The sequence below is a fragment of the Canis lupus genome, chromosome 27 (assembly GCF_048164855.1).
Source record: "Canis lupus baileyi chromosome 27, mCanLup2.hap1, whole genome shotgun sequence".
In the NCBI taxonomy this organism is placed as follows: domain Eukaryota; kingdom Metazoa; phylum Chordata; class Mammalia; order Carnivora; family Canidae; genus Canis; species Canis lupus.
This window is the reverse complement of record NC_132864.1, coordinates 15,342,393-15,359,533: the sequence shown is the minus strand read 5'-3', so window position 1 is coordinate 15,359,533 and position 17,141 is coordinate 15,342,393. Positions and strand designations below refer to the sequence as shown.

At 45.5% G+C, this 17,141-nt stretch overlaps 1 protein-coding gene, 1 long non-coding RNA gene and 1 other non-coding gene across 18 annotated transcripts in view; 1 reads left to right on the top strand and 2 right to left on the bottom strand.

The window, feature by feature from the left end:
- Positions 1–17,141, bottom strand: part of CUX2 (cut like homeobox 2) — a 282,802-nt gene that overhangs the window by 146,285 nt on the left and 119,376 nt on the right. The gene's annotated exons all lie outside the window — the stretch shown is intronic.
- Positions 1,192–8,568, top strand: LOC140619303 (uncharacterized). Its single transcript, XR_012019205.1, has 3 exons — positions 1,192–1,389; positions 6,002–6,104; positions 8,435–8,568. It is a non-coding gene; the product is annotated as an uncharacterized lncRNA (long non-coding RNA).
- Positions 4,655–4,758, bottom strand: LOC140619877 (small nucleolar RNA U13). The gene has a single exon (XR_012019682.1). It is a non-coding gene; the product is annotated as a small nucleolar RNA U13 (small nucleolar RNA).

Genomic DNA, 17,141 nt, shown 5'->3' with positions numbered 1-17,141 from the left:
CAACTACCCCAGGCAAGGTTGCCGAATAATTCTCACTGCCTCCAAACGGCGCTCCACGTGGCAGCCAAGAGCATGCTGCCAAGAGGCAAGTGGCCAAGATTCCCTTCCAACAGAGACATCCCCTTGCCAATCAGAACTCAGCCTGCACACATCTAGTAAAATCAGACTGTTTGCTGTCAGCCAAGCAGATGACACGATCAGGACTTCTTGACCCTGCCCACTGCCTGCCCCCATCCCTAAAAACCTACTAGCAAGGAGAAAGGTCCATACCCCAAAGACCCAAGCACCTGCCCCCTTCACATTTAATCTCCAGGATCCAGTCTGCTGCAATCACAGCCTCTGGAGTCAAAATGTACAAGTTCAAAGCCCGGCCCCTCCCAATTGAGCAGCTATGCAACCTGGGGCAAATCACCTTACCTCTCTGAGCCCCATTTGTTTTTTTTTGTTTTTTTTTGTTTTTAATTTATTTATGATAGTCACACAACAGAGAGAGAGGGAGAGAGGCAGAGACACAGGCAGAGGGAGAAGCAGGCTCCATGCACCGGGAGCCCGACGCAGGACTCGATCCCGGGTCTCCAGGACCGCGCCCCGGGCCAAAGGCAGGCGCCAAACCGCTGTGCCACCCAGGGATCCCCTCTGAGCCCCATTTGTGTCCACACAATGGGGTTCTTAACAGTTCCTGCCTCACAGAGTTGTTAGGTGGATTACATGAAATCATATATGAAAAGTGCTTTCCCAACAGCTGGCATTTAGTCCATGCTCAATCAATGTTCACTTGGGGGTAGCTCTAAGATACTTCATCTATCTGGAACTCAGCTAACAATCTCAGCTATCTAGAATGGGGCTACCAACCACAGGATTTGTAGAAAAGGCCTCCAAGCAGTTAAAACAAATGGCAGAGCCAACACATGGCAGGTCTCATCATGAAAACTACTTCATATAATACTAGTAATATCATGGTCCTATAATTAATATAATAGTAATACAGTACTCAGTAACCACTACTACAAAGCTTTGGGCATGGCAATTTAAATACATCTTATCATTTAATCAGTGGTGTGCTGGTAAATGCTTAACAATCAGTTCTCTGAAAGAAATGGTGGAGTTCCAATGTATACCATTTCTGTGGTATAAACTCTCCCCACCATGGTCACCTTCTAGCTTCCACTGTGATGTCACAGTACACCTGGGGATGGGAAGGAAGCTAACAGCCCTTTCTTGTCAGCCAGCTCTGATCACCACTGCAATTAACTGACTCCACGTCCCTGTAAGATCAGTGCTATCTTAGCTCCACTTTCTAGACCAGGATAGCAAGGCTCAGGGACAGAGATTCCATCACCTGAGATTGCACAGTGAGCAAGCTGCAGCAGCACTAGGATCTGAATCCAGGTCTGTGTGGATTTCAAAGTTCCTGCTCTCTACACTTGGCCTAGTCCCCAGCCCTCGTTAGCACAACAATTCTTTGGTAAAGACAGGTGGTAGTGTGTATTCTCCCTCCCAAACCCGTGCCCACTTATGTTCAAACTAGAGGCCACTTTCCTGGACAGGTCTTTCTGGTCTGGTTCTGCAGACCCTCCTGCTGTCCCACCTGCCACACCACAACCCTTCTCCCCAGCCATAACTTCCCCACCCCAGAGACTCAGACATCTTTATAAGAGTTTTGAAAAGTCATCTATACCTCATCAGGATTTCAGTTGATAAAAGAGGATCAGGAAAAAGAAATCATATCATATACGATATCGTGAGCTAGATACCACTGATGTGCTTTTAATGCTTCCATAGAGTTAGCAAGCCTATAATAAGAGACTGGAAAAGGGAGAGACAAGGAATCACAAAATATCACTTTAGTTTCATTTTACTTTTAGTAAGTGAAGATGGGCACCTTTCTAGTGGGGGCAGTTTTCTCAAACCATTGTGTGGAAATGTCAGATTCTACTTACTGGACCAGTGGTGCGTCTGGGCCAAAGGGTGGAAGCTAGCCTGTTTCCTAATGAAACAGTTGATAGGCCCACATCCCCCACGTCCTCACCTCCACAAATAGTCCCTCAAGACATAGGGGCCATGTCTGCAGCATCTGCATATCCTCTTCACTTCTCAAATTTTAATGTGCACAAGAATCACCCAAGATCTTGTGGAAATGCAGATTCTGACTCCAGAGGTCCAGTGTGGGGCCAAGTCTCTGCATTTCTAAACAGGCATTCAGGTGATGGCAATGCCACTAGTCCATGGTGGACCACACCGTAAGTAGCTAAAGTCTAAATCCCAAACACTCAATCCCTAAGTTGCTTATGGGCCCCATAACATTTCTGTGTCTCAAGGTTTTATAAATCCCTGAAGCAATTATAGCTTGACTCCTAATCACAAACACCTCAGAGTTAGCCCCAATCCATGTGGGTCTCTCACAGTCACTTTCTGTGACTGCCTCATCTTGTACTCACTCCTACTCAACAAATACCAAGTGCCCACTCAAGACCAGGCCTAAGCTGGTGCTAGGAATATGGAAAGACCCAATCCCTGCCAGATGGTCTCCTTTATTTGTCAGGAAAACGCCTTAGTCTGTGAGCTCTGTTTCCAGGTAGTAATAACAGCAGACACTTAGGTAGTACTTAGCATGTGTGAGGGACTGTTCCAAGCACTTTATAAACATTAATTCTTTTAGTGCAATAGGTCCAGTGATTAACTTCATTTTACAGGAGAGGACTGAGGTCCATTGAAATGAAGTCACCTACCTGCTAAAAATTATGCAACCTTGAGAATGAAACTATTTAAACCCCCACAGGGAAAGGAAGTTATATATTTGGGACAAAAATATATTCTTGAGTAGTATCATGAATTTGACCGTGGCAGGCAAGTGGGTAGGCAGTTAGTTATACCTGACTGGGACAGTGAAACATGAAGGGAGAGGCTTATATAATTCAGGATTCTTGGTTGTAAGCAGCAGAATCCCAACTCGAAGTAGCTTAAGCATAAAAGGGAAACTGTTGTTCACATATCTGAACAATGCAGGAGTAGCTTCAGGCATGGCTAGATCCGACAGCTCAAACAAGATTGGCAGGGTTTGACTTCTCTCTCTTGGCTCTGTTTCCCTCTGAGCTGTCCTCCTTTTCTCTCACCATGGTTGGCTTCCCTAGTAATTTGGGGAACATAGCTGCTGGCAGCCCCAGGGTCACATTCTTCCAGAGGAAGAAGGACTTTCCTCCCCGTCATGTTCATATATGAGCCACAGGGAAGTTTTATTGGAACACATTCACATCCATGCAATGTACATATTGTCCATGGTTGCTTTCCTGTTACAATGACAGAGAGGAGTAGTTGGAACAGAAACCATGTGGCCCATAATAAAGCGTAAATGTTTACTATCTGCCCATTTCCAGAAAAACCTATTTTAGACTGCAATAACAACAACAACACTTAGCTAACATAAACTGAGTACGCAGTATATACCAGATACAGTTCTAGGCATTTGTTCGTTTCTTAAAACAATGCATTGAGGTGGGAAAACTAAAACCTGAAGAGGTTAGGAGTAGTCAAGCTCAAGGTCAGGCAGCCAGTAAGCAGGAAAGCTGGGTTTTGAATTCAACAGCATGACCCCAAATCCCACACTCTTAACAGCTCTGCTAATCGAACAAGGGTCTTCTGGAAGCTTCAGTAAGTAGGTTTTTCTAAATCAGGGTGTGATTTTCCAACGACTAGTTCAAGAAACACATACACACACACACACACACACACACACACACAGAGGGATGTGTATTTTCTCAAGTATAAATGCTAAAACAAATGGTGAATCCCACACAGCGCTCCCACTGCTTGTGAGCTATTTAGCGCTGCCCCATCAGTGCTCTTATGGAAAGAACTGTCCCAAGGAACCACTGGGGTTTCCCACTGGGCAGAATGGCCTGAATCCCCAGGAGCTGGCTGAGACTTCGTGTCCCAGAAGTAGGGGCTTTAATAACACTTGAGTCCAACATGAGCTGCAGCCTTTGCTCACTGAGGGCTCCAGGTGGGAACTCCAGAGATAAACCCACCTATTTTGAGATGGGGTCTCACCAGGTCCCACCACAGAATTCTGAGGAGCCCATGGACCTCTGATATTTCTCAGTAATTTATAAAGCCTTGCCCAGGAAGCTTCTGGCACAGCCCCAAGGAATGAGTCTCCTCTCCTGCCCTCAGCGGGTCATCGGGAGGCTTTGGACTGTGGGGATAAAGACCTTTACTGACAGTGGAGGGAAGCATGGCTTCTTGCAGTCTTGGGTTCAAATTCTGGTGTTGAACTTAACAGCTTTGGGACACTGAGCTACAGCTACAGAAGTGTTTCCTCTTTCTGAGCCTCACTTTAACTTTCTGTAAAATGGGTGCAATGGTAACATCCCCTGCCCTCAGATGCCAGCCCACTGAAGGGTATCTGTGACTTTAAGAGATAACTTACACTAAGCATTTGGCATAGCATTTGAACAGGTTTTGCAGTCAGACTGGCTTACTTTCAAACCTTGTCTATACTACACTGTTGTGTAACCACTACTTTGCTGGGCCTCAGTTTCCTGATCTGTATAATGGAATCAATGCAGAACTTGCCTTTTGGGGTTGCTGTAAGGATTAACTCAGCTTATGGGTGGTTAGGACTGATATAGTAAAATGCTTAGCACTTACTTATTTATATCAGATGGGTAATGTGCCGAGGTTATAACAAGATCTGAGGGAGGCACATATTACACAAATGCAAGAACACCCAATCATCACACTTATGAACTACAAAAGGATCAGTTTTAGCTTTCAAAGTCTACCTTCAACCAAGGTATGCAAGAAATGATTGTCTTAACAATGCAATGTACCTTTACTTTCTGAGCTAAGGGTAATGTGAACTAGCCTCTGGGAAGCCTGTCCCAGTCCCTGGGGAGGTGATCCAGTGCCCTAGGGCCCTGATGATGGGGGAGCCAGCCCTGCAAAAACCCCGGCTCCTCCACACAGCTCTCTGCTACTGAGGTTTGGGGCCAGGTCCCTAGAGCAGACATCCTTCTAATGGTTTTCTTGGATCAGTGCCCCCAGGGCTGTGCTAAGATAACTGATAGGGGGGCCTTCAGTGCTCTGCTAAGGGCCTCAGAGCCAGGGAAAGGTGGTCTGCCCGGTCCCTAGATGGGGCCAAGTCGTCTAGGGGCCCGGACCAGGTCTCTTATGTCCAGCCCACTGGACTCTGAGTGCCAATGGCACATCCTCTGTAGACATGATAATTCCTCTGGGAGGCCATCTCAGATCTCCTATGGCCAAGAGGGAACCCTGTACTCCTGCTTGCTCCCTACTCTTTCTCCCAGCATCTTCCCCATCTCAAGAAAAGGTGGTACACATCCATCCAGATGCTCAGGCCAGGAGCCTGGGAGGCATTTCCAATTCACTCCATTCTGTCACATTACATCATCCATCAGTGAGCCCCATCAGCTCCATGATTAGTGAAGCCCAAACTGCTCACCACCCCTAACCAGCCTCCTCCTGGCTACCTGCTTACCTCCATAATGCTGTTTCAGAGTGATCCCCCAAAATGCTGTCAGATGGCATTACTTCTCTTTGTACCCCGTTGTCAGTTCTGTGGGTACTAAGTCAAAAACCCAGAGCCCCTTGTAGCTAAGGAGGCCTATATAGCCAGCTGTAGCCTTGTTCTCCCCCTGCACCTCCAACCCTCAATGGCTCTGGTTACACAAGCTCTGAGATCTGCAGCAACCCTCCCTGAAACAAGCCACACACTTGTGCACATGCAGACACACACACAAACCCAGACACGCAGATATTCACAGAGGTAAAGAAGCACACACCCAGACACAGAGATAAAAACACATGCACGCAGACATATCCCACACTACCCAGACACTGAATCACACCTCACACCAAGACACACACACCTCTTTCCTTATATTTCATGATCCATTTAATAACTCCCTTCTCCTGATGCTCTACCATTGGACATTGTAGATTTGCTTTGTAGGATCACAATTTGATTCTTTTATCCTATTAGTTTATGTGCTTCTCACTGGACTCCCCAGACCGCCTCTGAGACTGTTTACACCAGAGAGACCATTTTTCTTTTGTTTACGCGCTCAGCATACAGTAGGCACTTTGTAAGTATTGAAGGAAGGAGTAATCCCCTAATCTCTTTTCTATTTTATTTTTTTAAGATTTTATTTGTTTATTCATGAGACACAGAGAGAGAGACAGAGACACAGGCAGAGGGAGAAGCGTACTCCATGCAGGAAGCCTGATGTGGGACTTGATCCTGGGGCTCCAGGATCACTCCCTGAGCTAAAGGCAGATACTCAACTGCTGAGCCACCCAGGCGGTCTCTCTCTTCTATTTTAATAAGGGGGCTGCACTTGTGGGTGTTGTCAATGTTTTTTCTGGTAGGAGTAAAAGGTCCAGACCTGTATGGCTCTCCCAGGCCTAAGGGGAAGGAGCTGGGGTGAAGGCCTCATGTGGGTCCCATTTCCTGTGCCCTCTATCTTCATGGCCAGCCTGTGTGCCAATGAAGGAAACTAAGTTTGTCCAGGGTCAGCTCTGAGAATCGAGGGCATAAGGACAGAGACTGCAGTTTGACAATTTTTCCTAGACTCTTCACAGGAATGAATGTGGAAGAGATTGGCCTATAATCACAAAGTTTGTCCTCATACCGTTTCTTTTAAATAGAAACTTATAGGGGATTCCTGGGTGGCTCAGCAGTTTAGCGCCCGTCTTTGGCCCAGGGCATGATCCTGGAGTCCTGGAGTCCTGGGATCAAGTCACGCATCGGGCTCCCGGCATGAAGCCTGCTTCTCCCTCTGCCTGTGTCTCTGCCTCTCTCTCTCTCTGTCTCTCATAGATAGATAGATAGATTGATAGATAGAAAGTTACATATAACACATATAGCCCTGTTCAATATCATTATCTCACAATATTTCCCTTACCCTGAAGGATTTACAAATTTCTTGTAATGAGATTATGGGTCTCCCAGACCTCAGTCTTGCCACATCATCGTGTGAGTGCTCCAGGCCTTTAAAGTGGCTCTTCCCTCCCAAAGTCTAGTTCTCTGCCCAATGCCAAGCTGACTTTTCACCTTGCCCAATCACATGACAACTATCTCCAAGTGTATGATCTTCTTAGAGAAGACAGAGGTTTATAAAAGAAGAAGGATCAGGAGGAAGGAGTAGGGGAGGAAGAAGAGGAGGAGAAGAAGAACACTGCTGAGTCCTTCCTATTTGTAGGGTGGAGAGAACAGAGGATTGTCTCTGATCCTCTGTTTTCACCTGAGAGAATGAAACACTGTTTTCCTATGAACCTGTTCCACTGATGTCTGTCTGTCTAGCCTCTTTTCTTTGAACCTCCTTGATTGTGTCTCTTTGGAATCATGTTGGTCCTTGGCACACCTCTACAGGGATTTGGTCTTTTGAAGGTCCCATCTGCCTGACTGATTTCTGGACAATCTCAGGTTGAGACAGTGTGGTACCTTACCCCCCTGCCCCAGTCTCCCACAGTGTCTGCATGGACAGCCAGTGAATATTTCCCTTCAAATGCACCTCCTGGAATATTTGTTAGTTGTTAGCTGTTACTAAAGCCACAAATTACTACCCCTGAGTAGCCCTTTCATCCTCTCCAGCTCCCTTCACCAGCTAAAAATGACTTAAAGGGTAGAGATGGCAAATATATAGCATTTAAGTGGCCACTGCCACCTTGCATGCCAGTGGCAGACATTACTAATGGATTGCCCACTCCTACCCTGCAATCCAACTACTGATGAATTCAGTCATCTGGATCTCTACAGTAGAGCTTGAATCGAATCAACTGCTGCCCAACCTCCATCACCCACCATTCCTTGCTCAGCTCAGACACCTAAACAAACCTTGAATGACCTTCTAGCTTCCCCCTCTGCCTCCTTTCTCCAAGTGTCTTAAAAAAAAAAAAAAAAGGGCAGCCCCGGTGGCGCAGCGGTTTAGCGCCGCCTGCAGCCCAGGGCGTGATCCTGGAGACCCTGGATCGAGTCCCACGTCAGGCTCCCTGCATGGAGCCTGCTTCTCCCTCTGCCTGTGTCTCTGCCTCTCTCTCTCTCTCTCTCTGCATCTCTATGAATAAATAAATAAAAAATCTTTAAAAAAAAAAAAGCTTTGACTTTTTAAACATAACCAGATCCTGGTGCCTCCCTACTGAAAATCCTCCCATGGTTTCCCATTGCAATTAGAATAGGATGACAACTCTCTCCTATGCTCAAGTCCTGAATGACCTGGCCTTATTGGTATCTACTGTCAGCTTCTTCCAGCTGGAATGTGAATTCCTTTTGGGGAGGGATTTTAGCTGTCCAGCTTGAGGCAGTGACCCTAGTGCCTAGAGCAGTGCCTAGCACATCAAATGTTTATAGACTGAATGGGACTCTTTTGCTGATCCAGAATGTGGTCTAAGAATCCTTCTCCATGTGACATTCCAGGAAGCTACTGCTGAATCGTCAAAGTTCGCATGCAAGATGCAACCTATATTCAAAGCTTATCTGGGCAAGTCTACCCAACTGCAATTATTTGAGAATTTGGCAATGTATAAATAAATCACGTCCAGCCCTCCTGACCAGCTTAGTTGTTTTCATTATACGTACAGGGAAATTTAATCCTTTATTCTTTGTAGTGGAAAATGGTATGGTGAGGCTAAGTTTTGGGCCCAACAGGGCTGCTGATGGGATCCCTCAGCTTGGGTGTCTGATGATAGGCACCTTGCCAAGTCTGGGAGGAACTTCATCTGTGTTAAGACCAATGCATCAGTGAGGCTGCACTGCAGAGAAAGATGCTCAGGTAAGTCAGGCCATGTGCTGCTACCTCCTTAGGATATTATCCTTCACAATTGGTTGAGTCACCATGATGGCTGCAAACAGGTTCTCAAAAATCTAACCTTTTGGAAGACGGAGCCCCTGGGTGACTCAGCCCCTGGGTGCCTTCAGCTCAGGTCATGATCCTGGAGTCCCAGGATTGAGACCTATGTCAGGCTCCCTGCTTAGCGAGAAATCTGCTTCTCCCCCGTACCCCTCACCTCCTTGTACTCTTTCTCTCTCTCTCTCAAATAAATAAATAAAACTTCTGGAAGGCACAGGAGTCCCAGAACTAGAGGAACCATTAGGAAGCAGAGGAAAAACATTCCTAAACAGGGAGCCATTATTGGGGTGAGTTCTGGTTTCCCTGCCCAGGGACATTGTGGAGCAAAAGGTGAACATTTCTGGTATTTCTGCCAGGTTTCTTGGGGAACCGGGATGCTGGCAGGAGGAAAAGTGGATGGAGGGAAAGAAGAGTAATTAGTGCTATTAATTACATCTCAACCACAGCCTGCGTTTCTGCCCCGGGATTAAAGAAACATTCATTTGGAACGACTATTAAGGTCTTAAATTCAATGCTTCACAAATCAAGGCAGTGGAATGAAAATTCTTTCTCTGTAGGGACCAGGAGGCAGAGAGCAGAGAATTTTCTATCCAGGTTGCTGCAGCCCAGCTGGAAAAGCCCAGGCTTGTGAGCCAGGGTGGAAGACGGTTTGCTTGTTATTGTTGTTGGTGGGGCTTTTTTTCCCCCCTAAAGCTGCTTCAGGCGGGGACGTGTTCCAAATGTATAATCTAATATGCTATAAAAGTCTCTAATGTGATTATACTTTTATATCATATTAGAGAAAATGAATACTAATTCAATACCAAACGCTAATTCGGTAGAACCCCAAATTGCTGAGAAGCTGCAAAACATTTACTGGGCTGAACTTTCCATGGCTGATGCCTGAGAGTCGTGCTGGTTTTAGGAGTTGCTACATCCACTTTGTGAGTTGGGCAGTCAGAGATGCTGGGGTCTGCTGGAGTCTGCTATCTCCCCTATGGTGGACAGATGCTGGAGTGGTTCCCCCAGGGAACATACATTCTGCCCCCTTAAGGGGGCACTTCTTGATGCTCAGAAGAATTTTTCAAAACATAAAGAATGCAATCCATTTGGATTTTTAAATTAAGCATGTTGTTCGACAGGACAGCATTGGCAGATGGGAGACAGGCTGCCTCTAAATCCGAGTCAAGGTTGGGAACAGCTTCTCAGAAGGAAGACTGCCAAGAATTGTGTCCAATGAACTTACATTAATGGCCAACATTTACTGGGCATTACCTATGGGGCAGGCACTGTTAAACGCTTTCCTTCCATTCATTCATTCAACCCTCAAGAGGGCCCTATGTAATTGCAACCTTTTTTACGCCCATTTGACAGAGGAAGAAAATGGGGGTTCAGAGAGATGAAGTGACTGGTCTAAGGTCTAAGAGTGGGGATGCCAGCCAGGCTCTCTGGCTTCAGAGCTACATTCTTCATTACTCACCCTATTGCTTCTAGGTAAGGAGTCAAGCCACCTGAACAGACAATTACACTTTACCTGCATTATCTCAATGCTACTCTTACAGCAACTCTTGGATTGACTGATTATTAATCCCATTGTACAGATGAGCAAACTGAGGTTCATAAAAGTGACCTAACTTGCTCAATGTCACAAACTATGAAGGAAGCATCGGAGCCAGGACTCAAACTCAAGGCTGGCCAGCTCCAAAGCCAGGGACCACTTTACTACACACCTTCCAAGTTCCCACAACCAAGGCTATAATCCTCAAAAGATTCCCCCTACCTTTCTCTACCCAAAGGGCTGTTCAACAGCCCCTCTCACACCAGTCTCTCTATATCCCGAATGCTGGGGGATCTGGGATATCGGATCCCACTTCTGACCTGGGAGGCCATGGAAGGACAGTTGGGGTCAGTATCTAGAACAACTCTCCTTCCTTAAAATCTCTTTTGTGAGATGCCAGGCTCCTCGTTCCTCTCACACCTCCATCTCTTGGGTACACTGTCCCATTTTATTATCAAACATCACCCACATTTCCCCATCCTGGCCAGCCACATCCAGAAATGCAGGGCCAGAATTACGACGTGTCGGCTCACCTTCATAAATAATATTTTGCAATTTCCTCGTCCGGGGGCATGGATAAATTATTCTTCTGCGCCAAGGTTACAATGATCAAAAAGGTGGCCTGGCTGGCCTTCCTCAAGAGTAGGGATAAAAAGGAGGCTCTGATTACATCGAGGCGCCAAGCGGGGGGAGGCGGGGGCGGGGGAAACCCCAGGTCCTGGGCTTCTGCTTTGTGGCTGCACAACAATCAGATATCTGAAAATGCATGAACTCTGATTTTAAGGTCCTGCTGGAGAAGGAATTGACATGACAAGCAATCTGACTTTCACATCATTCATAGGGGTTGACAGAAAGCCTTCTGATTAGAGCACAGTTAGCACTGTTTCCTTGTTCTCTTCCCTGAGAACCCCCATCCACCCTGCCACACACACATACATACATGCGTGCGTACTCTCGCTCTCTACACTACACAGTGTTATGGACTGGAATTGTGTCCTCCAAAATTCCTATGTTGGAGTCTTCACCCTCACTACTTCAGAATGTGATCTTAGTTGGATATTTGGAGACAGGGTCTTTACAGAGGCAATCAAGTTAAAATGAGGTCTCTATTCCAATATGACCGGTGTCCTTATAAAAGGGGGGAAATCTGGACATTAGACATGCATAGAAGGAGAATAGAACTGCCAAGGAGAGAGCCCTCAGAAGAACCCAATGCTGCTGACACTTTGATCTCAAACTCCAGAACTGCAAGAAAATAAATTTCTGTTATTGAAGCCACTTGGTCTGTGGTGCTGAGCGGCCTAAGCAAGTGAGTGCAGTGAGACATACTGGAAAAAATCCAGAACCAACGTACCAAGTGGATCCCACTGGAAGACAGTCATTGATATATCTGAGGCTATTGTGTTCTTAATTATATACCTGCTTATGGTCTCTCTGTCCCTACTAGAATAGAAGCTTCATGAGGGCAGGAGTATCTGTCCACTATATCCCCAGAAGCTAGAACAGTGCCTGGATGGATGAATTTACTGAACAGGTGAGTGAGTGAATAAATGAACAAATGCCAGAAAGAATGAGTTTTGCTTTCACACACTGCAATTTGGAAGGATGGCAGGCAGAGATGCCTCTTAAAACAGAATTCAGCAGCCCACCCCAGCAAGAATATCCCTATACCTTGGGCTGCTTCATGGGATGCAGAGAATAAAAAGCAAAAGAGGGTTTTGTCCCCAGCTCTGACAAGCTGCCTACCGCCCACTCTTCCACTGCCATTTCTTTAGGTGCTTAGTAAATATTAAATGAAAAAAAATGAAACAAATGGCAATAGAAAGCCCAATTCTTGATAACCACTTAGAAATGGCCAATGAGAGAGCCAGGCAAGATCCATGAGCACCTGATGACGAGAGCAGGCCTGGCCAGCCTTCTGTGACATCTCAGCCAGCTAAGAGATCTCCCTGCCCTCCGAGGGAAGGCCTATAATACCAGACCCGTCTCTGGCTGGCCGTCAGCATTGAGGGCTTGTGACAGCACAGCCTACCCTTCCCCACACACATTTATGACAGCCCCCAACCCAGTCTTAGCAAGATAGCACTAGGCTACAGCTTCCCCCTCTGCCGCCTGCTCTCCATGCATCCAGTAGGCGCCCAATTCTCACTGCCCTCCCAAATCCGGACGAAACTGCGAATTCTCCCTGTCAGTGCTGTATATCACTTTGAGATATATACCATATTAGCAGAAAGAACTGAATTATATTGCATTCATGATGCAATTAAACACTTCACTAGGAATCAATGTAAAACTGATGAGGCCTGAAAGTAGTGCATATGGCTTAGAACATTATAAAACATTACCTTCACTCAAATCCTTTTCAGTAGCAATTTAAATCTTCTTACAGTTACTGCTGCCAATGGTAAACCATCTACTGATTCATAACAGTGCATGGTAACGAATGAATTTTTTTAAAAATTTATTCAACTACTAAATTACCCATGAAACCGGAATAGCTGACAGGAGTAATCTGAATTATTATTAGCTCTGCAAGTATTCTGCATTAGCCAATTTAAAACCACGGTTCTCAGGCAGGAACCAGTTAGTACAGCCAGAGTGTTAAATGACTGCAATAGTTCTTCATTTTACTGCTGCTTACATTTAAAGGTCAAGAGATAAAAATTACATATGACTCCAAACATAGGAAGGGTGTTTATCTTTTTCTACGAATTGGGTCAGTTGTAAACTTCAAAAAACAAAAACATCTGAGATGCAATTGTACAAACTCAAAAAGGCCTTTGGAATATTCAGAAATCAGAAGGCTGAGGCTGAGGGTATTTCTTCTCCCTTCTCTATACCGAAAAAAAAAAAAAAAAAAAAAGATGACATGCCCCTACTTCTTTGTGGTCCTGAAACTTGCTCCCCCTCTCCAAAGTCTAGTCCCTGTTTTTCCTCTCTGACCTCCACATGCCCCCAAGCTTCTCTCAGTGCTTGGGCAGCTCTGGAAGGATTTCAAAACCACAGAGAAAGAAGTCACAAGAATGGAAGCTCCCTCTCCACCAGGAAGTCACTTGGTCCTGCCGTCTACCTCCCACCTGGAGTGGTAGTAAAACTGCATCTTCCAGGGCCCAACTCCTCTAACTGCCTTCCTGTCGACACCCACCGCCTGTTGGTTCCCCACCCCCACCCCCACTTCAAAAGCCCAAGGGAAAAACCAAAGCAGAAGTAAGAAGCGACTAACTTCAGGAGTCCAATATTATCAATGCGTGACCAAACAAGGACCATGAAGCACAAACCCTGCTTCTTTCCATGGCTGAGGCCAGTTGGGCACGTGAGTTTTAAACTCTGCAGAAGGAAGAGAAGAGCTGGGCAAATTCAAGGCATGGTTGTTGTTGTTGTTGTTCTTCTTCTTCTTTTCTTCTTCTTCTTCTTCTTCTTCTTCTTCTTCTTCTTCTTCTTCTTCTTCTTCTTCTTTTTTTAATTTCCTTTCTTTGGGGGCTTGGGGCAAGTTTTTTCCCCTTTAGTCATCAAGTGACTACACGCTCATTAGAAAAAAATTCAAATGACAAAGAAGCACACGAAGAAGAAAGTTTGACAGCCTGGTCTTTCCACTCTGACTTGGTTTGTCAGTCCTGATTTAGCACCTACTATGTGCCAGAGTGCTGGAAATAGAGATGTGAACAAAACCAATGGGACACACTGGGGCCCACCCTCCTGGGCTTTTCTCTACATGTGAACGAACATGTACATTCATAGGCAGAATGTTTCTCAAAAATGGGATCCTATTCTACCACCTTCTTTATTCAACTAATAAAGCACCCTGACATCTTTAATTGAAAGGTTACAATTCCACTATGTGTGTGGACCACATACCTACACAGACCTGCATGGATGTTTTTTTGCTAAGATGAACCATCTTACAAATGAACACTGTTCAAGCTACAAGTAAGGGTGGGCCCAGCCTTATGCCAAAAGGGATGTTTTCAAGCTGTCTGGGCATTTTAAGGGTGAGGGGATCTGGGCAGTGGGGACTTTCCTGTGGAAAAATCTTTTCAATAGGCAAAGAAAGCATCTGTGCCTCCCTCCCCCAGCCTGCCCCAATGATCTTTTGTGCATGATCTGATTTCCATCCATTTGTGTGACTTTAAAATATGGGCTTTTGCAAGCTTGTGAACAGCAACAACTTGCAGGCCAGCGAATCTCCCTTGGTGAGGGCAACATCAACTGTTCCATATCCCCTGGGTTGCCAGGAGGCCCTGTTAAACCAGTACGTCTAACTGGGGGTGATTTTGCCCCCTGGGGGACATCTGGTAATGTCTGGAGACATTTTTGGCCATCTCACTTTGAGGAGTGGGAAGTGTGAGCTATTGGCATCTAGTGGAGGGAGACCAGGGATGCTACTAAACAATCAACAATGCTTGGGATGGCCTCTCACAACGAAAGATTATCCAACCCAAAATGCCAATAGTGTCAAGTTCAACCTTGCTTTAATCAAAGTCTGGGGAAGTCTAGAGTGGTATGGTTGAAAGACTGGGTTTTGGACAGATGGACATGTGTTCAAGACCCAGTTCAGCCATTTGCTAGCTGTGTGACCTTGAACAAATGTATTAACTTCTCTGAATCTCAGTACTGTTAATGTCTTTAACTACTTATTAACAGTATCTACATAGGATTATCAGAAGGATTTCACGAGATAATTTGTGTCAAGTATGCAGCAGAGCATCATTTATTATCACTAGTATCATCAGTAGTAGCAGCAGTAATGAAAGCAGTAGTATTTTTATTATGGTAAAATATGCATAACATAAAATTTACTATTTCAACCATTTTTAAGTGCATAGTTGAATGGCATTAGTTGTGCACCCATCACCACCAGTCACCTCTAGGACTTTTTATCTTGCAACACTAAAATCGTGTACCCATAAAACACTAACTCCCCTGTCCCTGGCAACCACCATTTTACTTTCTGCCTCTGTGAACTTGACTACTCTGGGTATCAATCATACAGTATGTTATAGCAGAATCATACAGTACCTGTCCTTTTATGACTGGCTTATTTCACTTAGCTTAAGGTCTTAAAGATCCATATTATAGCATGTGTCACACCTGCTTTCCTTTTGAAAGCTGAATAATATTCCATTGTATGAAAAGACCACAATTGTTTATCCACTTATCTGTTAATGGACACTTGGGTGGCTTCTACCTTTTAGCTATTGTAAATAATGCTGCTGTGAATGTGGGTGTAGTATCTGTTCAAATCCCTGCTTTCAATTCTTTTGGATATATACCCAGAAGGGAATTGCTGGACTATATGGTAATTCTATTTTTTTTTTTTTTTTGGTAATTCTATTTATAATGTTTGAGGAGCTGCCATACTATTTTCCACAACAGCTGCACCAAATATACTGGAAGTATTTTTAGGGACAGGCCAAGGGCCAGGTCCTGGATGGAGAATCTCCCCTTACCAGTCAGTTCATGTGTCTGGGGATCTGGACCACCCAAAAGTCTCACTTAGCAAGCCCTGCGGGATAGATCACCTTCCTGGACATGTCTACCCGAGTCTTTTCCACCTTTGGCTGCAGTATCTCAGGGGTCTGCTCTAGGCCAGCAGCTGCAGCCTTCCCCTCTCTGCCAGGTGATCCTCACAACAGCTTTGCAGGCACTCAGCTCCAAGGGCGCACATCATTCATTTTTATCAAACCTGGTTCTATATGATCTAGCAGTTGGAGCCCCCAGGCTCTAAGACCTAGATCCTGGAGATGGGAGAATGAGAGGGCTTCAGGCTTCTGTTTAGCTCCTCACTCCATATCTGGTGTATCAGGGAGGAGGGGGCTTCCCTGGGCAGAGAGTGCACTCTCTGGACACTTTCTGGGGACAGAGACAGTGAGAATGGATCATGGGAACATAAATCTCAGCCGTTTCTGTGCTGGTCTCATCTGGCCACCCTCCTAGGGAAGCAGAATGCCAGTCTGGGAATCAGACAGATCTGGGTTCCAATTCCAGCTCTGTGAGCACCTATAAAATGGTTGTTACACCTGAGCACTCTGTAGATAATATCCTATAGTTCACCTCATTTATAATTATCATATCAGCCTTGGGACATCAGAGTTATTGTCAACCTCCATTTTACAGAAGAGGAAACTGAGGCTCAGGGGACTGAAGCAATTCTATCAAAGTTGCACAGAACTTAGTGGTGGAACTGGGATTCAATCCCAGGAGATCTCAGTCAAAACTCTGACCATTGGGCAGTCCCGGTGGCTCACGGGTTTAGCGCCGCCTTCAGCCCAGGACATGATCCTGCATGGAGCCTGCTTCTCCCTCTGCCTGTGTCTCTGCCTCTGTGTGTGTGTGTGTGTGTGTGTGTCATGAATAAATAAATAAAATCTTTAAAAAACCCACAAAACTCTAACCATTATACTAGACTGCCATGTAGCACTGGACTTGTTACTGACTCTGATTCTGTTTATTTTTATGTAAAACGGGATAAAGAGATAATTAAGCACTACACATTGCCCACTCCACACCTGAAAGCTATTCCAACCCCTTTCTCCCTTATCATGTGCATCTGTTTGCTAGGGCTGCCACAACAAAGTACCACAGACTGTGTAGCTTTAAATAACAGAAAATTATTTCCTCGCAATTCTGTAGGATGGAAGTTTTAGATCAAGGTGCTGGCAGGTTGGCTTCTTCTGAGACCTCTCTCTTTGGCTTGTAGATAGCTGTCTTTCCTCATATGGTCTTTCCTCTGAACATGT